At 35.1% G+C, this 7,748-nt stretch overlaps 1 long non-coding RNA gene across 1 annotated transcript in view; it reads left to right on the top strand.

The window, feature by feature from the left end:
* The first annotated feature begins 1,195 nt into the window (after nucleotides 1-1,195).
* The window catches only part of LOC111059111, a 28,481-nt gene continuing 21,928 nt past the window's right edge, over nucleotides 1,196-7,748 (top strand). The window contains exons 1-4 of the long non-coding RNA XR_005573142.1: nucleotides 1,196-1,348; nucleotides 3,419-3,626; nucleotides 4,851-5,003; nucleotides 7,224-7,463. This is a non-coding gene — a long non-coding RNA (uncharacterized LOC111059111). The remainder of the gene's footprint in view (nucleotides 1,349-3,418; nucleotides 3,627-4,850; nucleotides 5,004-7,223; nucleotides 7,464-7,748) is intronic.

Raw genomic sequence — 7,748 nt, 5'->3', positions numbered from 1 at the left:
AAAAAATCACACGGTGTTATGTCAGGGGATCGTGGAGGCCAGGAATACATAGCCAAGTCTTTCGGTCCTGTGCGCCGTATCCAACGTTGAGGCGAGTTGATGTTGAGGAAAGGGCGTACATCCTTGTGCCAGTAAGGTGGTGCTCCATCTTGTTGAAAGAAAAAAGTTGTCCGAGTCAGCAATTAGTTCAGGAAATAGCCAATTTCGTATCATTGCCTGTAAAATTGCCGTATCATTGATATCTTGCTAACAGTCTGGGATGAATTTGGCTATCGTCTAGATGTCGTCCGAGCCTCAAAAGGAGGGAATATAGAACATTATATAATAATACATCATCGTAAACATACTTCTGTGAGTAATTTGATGTAAAATGGATTTGTGTGCACCATTCTTCAAAATAAATATAACTGTTTAAAATTGGGTTATTCTTTTTGAAACACCCGGCATTGAAAGATTAAGTTATTAGTATATTAATTATCTTCATTATGTTGTTATGCTTTGATACTGTGATTGATAACTCGAGACGCGCGAGTCTCGACAATTGAGTAGTAGAGTAGAAAGTAGAGCACATGAGCTATAAATTCATTAGATTAGATGATTCTTTAAATATGATTTTTTGTAAAAGAAATAAAGCAGCCACGATCTTAATTATCTTCCGTCATGACGTTTATTCAACATAGAAATCCAATGAATCATCGAAACTAATGAATCTATAGGTTATGTGCTCTAGCCGCGCACTGGAGTTAGTCGCTAAAGAATTGCACCTTTGGAGCTTTGGACGCGCTGAATTTGTCATTCATATTGCTGGAGTTCTGAGTGAAGTTTTCAATTGGAGCATGAACCATGAAGACTTGTGAATGTTTGAAGATTGCAATATTGTGATTGTGATCCCAATTTTCAAGCATGGTAACAGAGAGAAATTGAATTATTCCACAGAGAAGAGGATACTGTATAAATTGATAAATTGAGTATAAATTGATACTGCACATTAGGCGAAACAATAACCGGTAAGAATGTTCTACTTTGTGTTTGTGATTATTTTTACCGCCCAATATCGCTGAAGGAAGGTATTTTTTACTTTGTAGTTGTGGCAATAGTGGCCTCTACTTCTGGCTCGAGCACAATACTGGCGACCAATCACAATCGAGAAATTTTACTTCCCTCAGTTGGTAACAGTAAATCGCAATTCGCAATATGGCTACCTAACCTATTCTGCGATATGGCTTGATGGATGTTGTTTTGTTTTGTTGATGACTTGATGGCTTCTGTTTTATCTTGTCGAGTGGTGGTTGATTCATTGTGTTTGAGATTTGTGAATCAAGAAAGTCGTCAAAATGTCGTATTCACGGTGAGTGTTTCCTATTATTATTATGTATTCTATTTCCTTTTATATTCATTTTAACTTTTGTTGTATCAGGTGCATTTTATGCAAATATTCTATTCAACAGGTCACCTCATGTGCGTTATTAAAAAAGTAAGGCGTAAAATTCTAGGTCCGTTGCCATTATTATCATACTTGTCATAAAATTTTTAGATGAGATTGATTTAGTATATTATTTTTATCATAAAATCTCAAAAATTGAACGCCGGTCACCATTGCTTTCAAACTGAAATAATTTCAAAGTCGTAAAATTTTTTAATGCATTTAACCTATACCGTGTCAGACATGTTGTCTTTTAACCTATTGATGGGTTGATGTCGAAACAGGAGTTGATACAGTTTTTATCGATGCACTAAACATACCTCAACCTGGAACAGAGGTCAGTCGATGTAGAATGTATAAAAACAACTATAAACTTCAAGATTGATAAGATTTTTAACCATTTCCCACTTTATATTACATTTGCGGGTGCCTCAGCAACCCCTTCCAGCATATTGCAATCCCAAACCAAAAAAACAACTCCCTAACCAATCATTTTACCTTTGAAACAGTAATAAACATACAACAACTCAACCTGATCCATAACCGGCGTAATTCTAGGTCCAGAGGTGTGCGTAATTAGAGGTGTATGAAAAGTCTTGAACAAAGTGAGGTTAGTAAAATTATTTTTTTAAATGTATGATGAGCGGCCGCCGTTTAATTTTTGTGATCAAAATAACATAGGCCTATATAATCGATTCCAATAAAAAAATGACAGATGGCATTAGACCTGGACTTCAGTCTAAATTAAAAAGGATAACTCTTCCTTCTCTGTGGTTTCATTTCATTGAACAGAACAGTGAATCATTGTAAAAGCAAAAGTAGGCTACTCTAATAAATTAAATTCAATTTTGTAGAATGATGAAATCGTATTGTTTGGACGTAACCATAGGTACTTCGATCTATTTGAAGTGTCATATACTGTGTCGAGGTGACACAATGTAACTTTTGATCAAATATAACCTATAATTCCAATAGGAACAGAGGTCAGTCGATGTAGAATGTATAAAAACAACTACAAACTTCAAGATTGATAAGATTTTTCACCATTTCTCACTTTATATTACATTTGCGGGTGCCTCAGAACTGAGAGTTTCAATTATTTGGAACATAACCATAGACCAACTAAACAGAACTGTGGGGTCAAAAATTGTCTTCCAATCTTTTCTCTCTATAAGTTAACCCTTCCTTGACTGGACTGTAGGCTATTGATTGTTTGATTTAGTCTTTAAAAGGTCTAGTAATTTAACATTAGTTATCATAGTTGTATTATGAGTGATGTTGTGTCAAAGGCCTATTCCCATAATGAATTGAAACGAAGTTAGGGAAACGATTTGACTCAGTGTTCGCGCTGATAAGCTATCGGTTAGATAAGTTGAGAATGGTGCGCCTGCTACTCTCCTTGAAGGGTGATCATTTGAGCCAACTCTGATTATGATTTTTGAGTTAAAAAATCGCTTCCGGGTTGTTCGAAACCGGAACCTGTAAGTGCTCTCATCATCCACCTCATTACTCACATGCAAGCCCAAAGGTGGCCACTAACGACAGGACAAGACTTGTGTGTTTAACTTGTTTATATGTCGTCATACATTTTTGTGTAGTCACAGCGGAAGGCTTCAAACAAAAATTTTTTGAGGTTAGGTTTTTGTATCAACGATTTTTGTTCATCCCTCTTTCGTTGCTCTATTTGAGGTTAAAATATTTTTGTATCATAATTTGGTTTATTTATTGCTATTTGTTGTTTATTTTATGTTAGAAGCTGCTGTCAAACTGCTGTTTTTTGTTTGAAGCTTCTTGCTTATGACACAATGACACAACATGCATGACGAAATATCCTATATACTTGTCCTGTCGTTAGTAGCCACCCTTAGTGGCTACTTCTATTTCTATTTCTATTTGTTAAGCTCATGTGAGCATCACTGTCAGAAAAAATGATGGTCTGTCAAGCACTATTCCATTCATTTTGGTCTACTATCTGTTGTTTATGTTTGATTACAGATTCATCTGGAAAGTTGCATTTCCCGGAGCACAAGGCTGACCTTCTGCACAACTTATTTCTTATTTCTCCGCCGCTTGGAATCTGACCCGAGTCTGTTGGGTGTCTCACCGCAGACCTGTGACAAAGGTTAGGTTTTGGCTTGCCTGAATACTCACATGCTCAGTTGCATCGGTACAATTGATCCACCCAACAGGCTCGGCTTGAATGGTTCGTACGTTATTCAAATTCATTTCATATTCAGAAAACCGTATATACACCGACTGTCTCTGAAATATATTTCGTAGATAGCCTATTATACAAATATTATTAGTATTGTAGAGATCAAGTTTATAGTAGTTTTGATTAATTTCCAATCAAAGACAAAGACAATATAATCAAATAAACAATATAAAGCCAAAATAGTTGTGATACAATTGTATTTTAAGTATAACTAGCCTATATTAGTTTATAATTAATTTCCGATCAAAGACAAAGTAAACAATATTTAGGCTATATCACTAAATAAACAATATAAAGACAAAATATTTGTGATATAATAATTGCATTTTAAGATGATTAAGTGGGGAAGAGGGCTTACTGTGTGCTAACTTCACCCTACAAGGTGAAAATCAAGGGAGTTAATCAATCTATCAATGAAGCCCTGTGCTCACCGGTGCAACATGAATGGAGCTTGTCTTTCTAGAGACTAAATAATGCTTTATATAGGCCTACTGATTATAATCAGACTTCCATTCTCCGACCTAATAATGTGACTTTTCTCCAGGATAATAAAGGATTTGTATTTGAGAAAATTGGACTTGACTTATTTGGAAATATTATTATATCTCACTACAAAATGTATTTGTTATTCCGTCTTTCTATGCTATCTATCAGGGATGATAATGATAATTTATTCATGTACATTAAAATTTATTTAGAACATGCATTCTTTCTAGCATCTAGCACTGGAACCAATAATTATTTCTTTGACACTCCTTTATATATGAATTTTTCATTTTTATACCGACATGCAGTAAATTATTTACATATAAGACTATAAGTAGCACGTCTACTCATTTTTTAGGATTTTATATTTCCCAAGAGAGAGCCATCGGGGAGTGATTTTGCAACTCATTATTTAGTATAGTCGGAACTTCTAGAGGTGACCTCTAGTTTTACAACGGGAGTAGCAGGAACTTGGATCTCACTCTGTGTTAAATTTACTGTATCAATTTACTCCTATTTACTGTAAATGGTTAATTATGTATGACTTGCTTGTTACTTTTCTAGACTGATATTCAACAAATGTTATTTTGAATATTATCGGTAGCTTATCAGCGCGACCACACAACCAATCGCTTTCCCATATTGATTGTATATTACACTTCAATATTATGTGCCCATGTGTCAATCATTTGCTCGAAATTGATAATTTCAAATTGGTTTTTACAGGTTGAACAATTTTGGGGGTCACTTTGGGGGAACTGTCCCCTCCGGACCCCCCTTAGCCCAGGAACACACGAGATGGCGTACTGCCCGACGGCTGTTCCCCGGTTATGGAGACAAAAATTCCCTCCCAGCAGCAACGGTCATCGACCGACCCAAGTGAGTAGAACCAAGATAACTTGGTATGATTCATGTCAGTGGAAATGATAGGCTGGCAAAGTTGCCGATTCGCTGTTACCACCGCATTCTTATTAATAGCTCTTATTCAAGTCATTCAGGTATAACTCATCTAAAATAATGGCGTGAATAGTTGGGTTAGAAAACATGACACATAACCTATCGTATTACTTTATATTGTTAAAATGTATGAATTCAGGGCTACTTTCTTGTATCTATAAAATAGAATTATAGTACCCTTTGAAATTAATAAAATAATAAAACAAGAATACAAACTGTAACGTAACTACTAGTTTTGATGATCACACCATCGTCAGGTTATAAAAATTATTGGAAATTTTGGAGGTAATAATAATTTTTTCAAAATGATTGGAAATTTATTTTTATAACCTGACGATGGTGTGATCACCGAAACTAGTAGTTACGTTACAGTTTGTATTCTTGTTTTATTAATTTTAAAGGTTACTATTTATTTTATAAATACTTTATATTGATTAGAATCTGAACAGTTTTGGGTTTTAGCCCGTTGGGTCTCAGTAAATCGTATAATTATGCAAAATTAATGAATGAATGAAAATTCAATAATTATACCGCTGGTACATTATGTGTTTCTTCATAGTCAAAAAACGATTCGGCAAACATGATTGGATGATGATCAGTTAGTATAGTAGTAGGCTTGTAAAAGGAGAAATTTGGCTTGTAATGTAATTTCTCCTTATTCTCCCGACTTTATCACACTTTATTATCACTCAGTCTATTAGTGAAATGTCTATTTTGTCAAATTCCTTGAATTACATTCTTTTATTTTATAGGAAATCAATTCCCAATTTATTTCACCTAATTAAGCTATTTCTTCAACTCAACGCTCATCTGTGTAGAAGAAATTGACTCATTAGAGTTTAATTATATGCATAGGCTGTTGTATGTGTGAAGATCGGTTTATCTTGGTGTGAAGGCATCTTCATATCAAAAAACATTTAGGGCCGGTTTCCGAGCTCGGGATCTATAAGTTCTGGACTTACAGAGTCCAGGACTAAAATAAGATATCGGGTCTAAATTGACTTTCTGAGTCACGATTTTATCTTCTAAACTCCGGAGTCTATAAAGTTCTCGACTTATTTGAGTCCAGGACTTTAACGCAGTAAACGTGAGGGAAAAACACAATATTTTGCTGTTATATTGTTGGCATTATAGCAAAACGGAAACAGCTGATTACAGCGGGACAATTCAAATGAGCATGCTCTCCAAACTATATTTTAAAAATAAGTTTCGATTGCTTTGTAGGCCTATTCAAAGCAAAACCTTTGAAAGGTGAATGAATAAACATTTCATTTTACGTTATATGCTATTATTGATCATTGATCCTAACCAGTGATTTTGGAATAAAAATTTAATTAGGCTATTGAGTTTGAAAAATTATTTGTTTTGAAAAAAAACTGGAGTAATAATTTATTATTATTAATATGTTGAATATGACATTGAATAATAATATTCCGATTGGAATATAAATTCCAAGGCAATCCTTGTATTATTTTGTTTGAACATTTTTAGGTTATGTTACAGTCGTAAAATGAGGTTAGTTTTTTATGCATATTTCTGATACAATTTTATTCTAAAATGAACTTGCGAACTATAAATTATGAATTTATATGGACTAATCCAAATAATTTAGGTATTCCATGATATTTATTTGGCTTTTTATCTACTCCAAAACAATAACTGAATTGTGTTTGCTCAGTTAAGTCTAGAACTTGAATTTAAACCCTACTCCAGTCGAGGGTTTAAAATCACGCAGTTTTAAGTCCTGGACTTAATGATTTTTGATAAATCCTTGACTCGGAAAGAGGCGAGAATCTAATTAAAGTCCTGGACTTATAAACCCTTCACTCAGAAAGCGAAATTATAAACTCCAGGGTCTAACATGATCTCTAAACTCCAGAGTCTATTTAAGTCCTCAACTACGTTAACGCTCTGACTCGGAAAGCCAATTTTCTGACTCCAGAGTTTAAAGCCAGTTGAAGTCTAGAACTTAGCTAAATCCCGAGCTCGGAAAACCGGCCCTTAATTTATCATATTTCACTCATTACATTAATAAATAATAAACTAATTAATGATTTATTTATGTAGTATACTAATAGTATTTCATCTTTTTATTTATCAATCAATCGTTTCATTAATCCTATACCTATTGCATGGTCGCAGACGGATCGCTGCCTGTCTGGAGAGACGTCTGTCCGGAGACAGCAGATCGCTGCATATCTTCTCCATGGATAAGATAACCAGAACCAGAATCTGGTTCGGTTGCTGCTAACTGCATGGATGTGGGACTGACTTACCAGCAACAATTTTGGGGGTCTGGGGGGAACTTTCCTCCCTGGACACCCCTTATGGACACATTACCTCCCCGCACCATCGGTCATCGACCCATCAACCGAACACAAAGTGAGTACAATCAACAAATCTATAGTGTCATTCACGTTATTATTATTTATTTATTTGAAAATATACATATTTGAGGGCACCAGGAACTAAATCCCATTATTGCCCTCATGAGGGTAAACGCGCACTAGCACGGCCAAGACCAAGACCACGACCAAGGTCAGTTTTGGTCTGGAACAGGTTGGGTTGACCACAACCTCGACCAAGACCAAGACCAAAGTTTTACATTTATAAATGTACTGGTCTGGCAATTGGTCTGTGCGACCAGAGCCTACTGCTGTGGTCGTG

Source organism: Nilaparvata lugens, chromosome X (assembly GCF_014356525.2).
Source record: "Nilaparvata lugens isolate BPH chromosome X, ASM1435652v1, whole genome shotgun sequence".
Taxonomy (NCBI): domain Eukaryota; kingdom Metazoa; phylum Arthropoda; class Insecta; order Hemiptera; family Delphacidae; genus Nilaparvata; species Nilaparvata lugens.
This window is presented reverse-complemented; position numbering and strand designations above follow the sequence as displayed.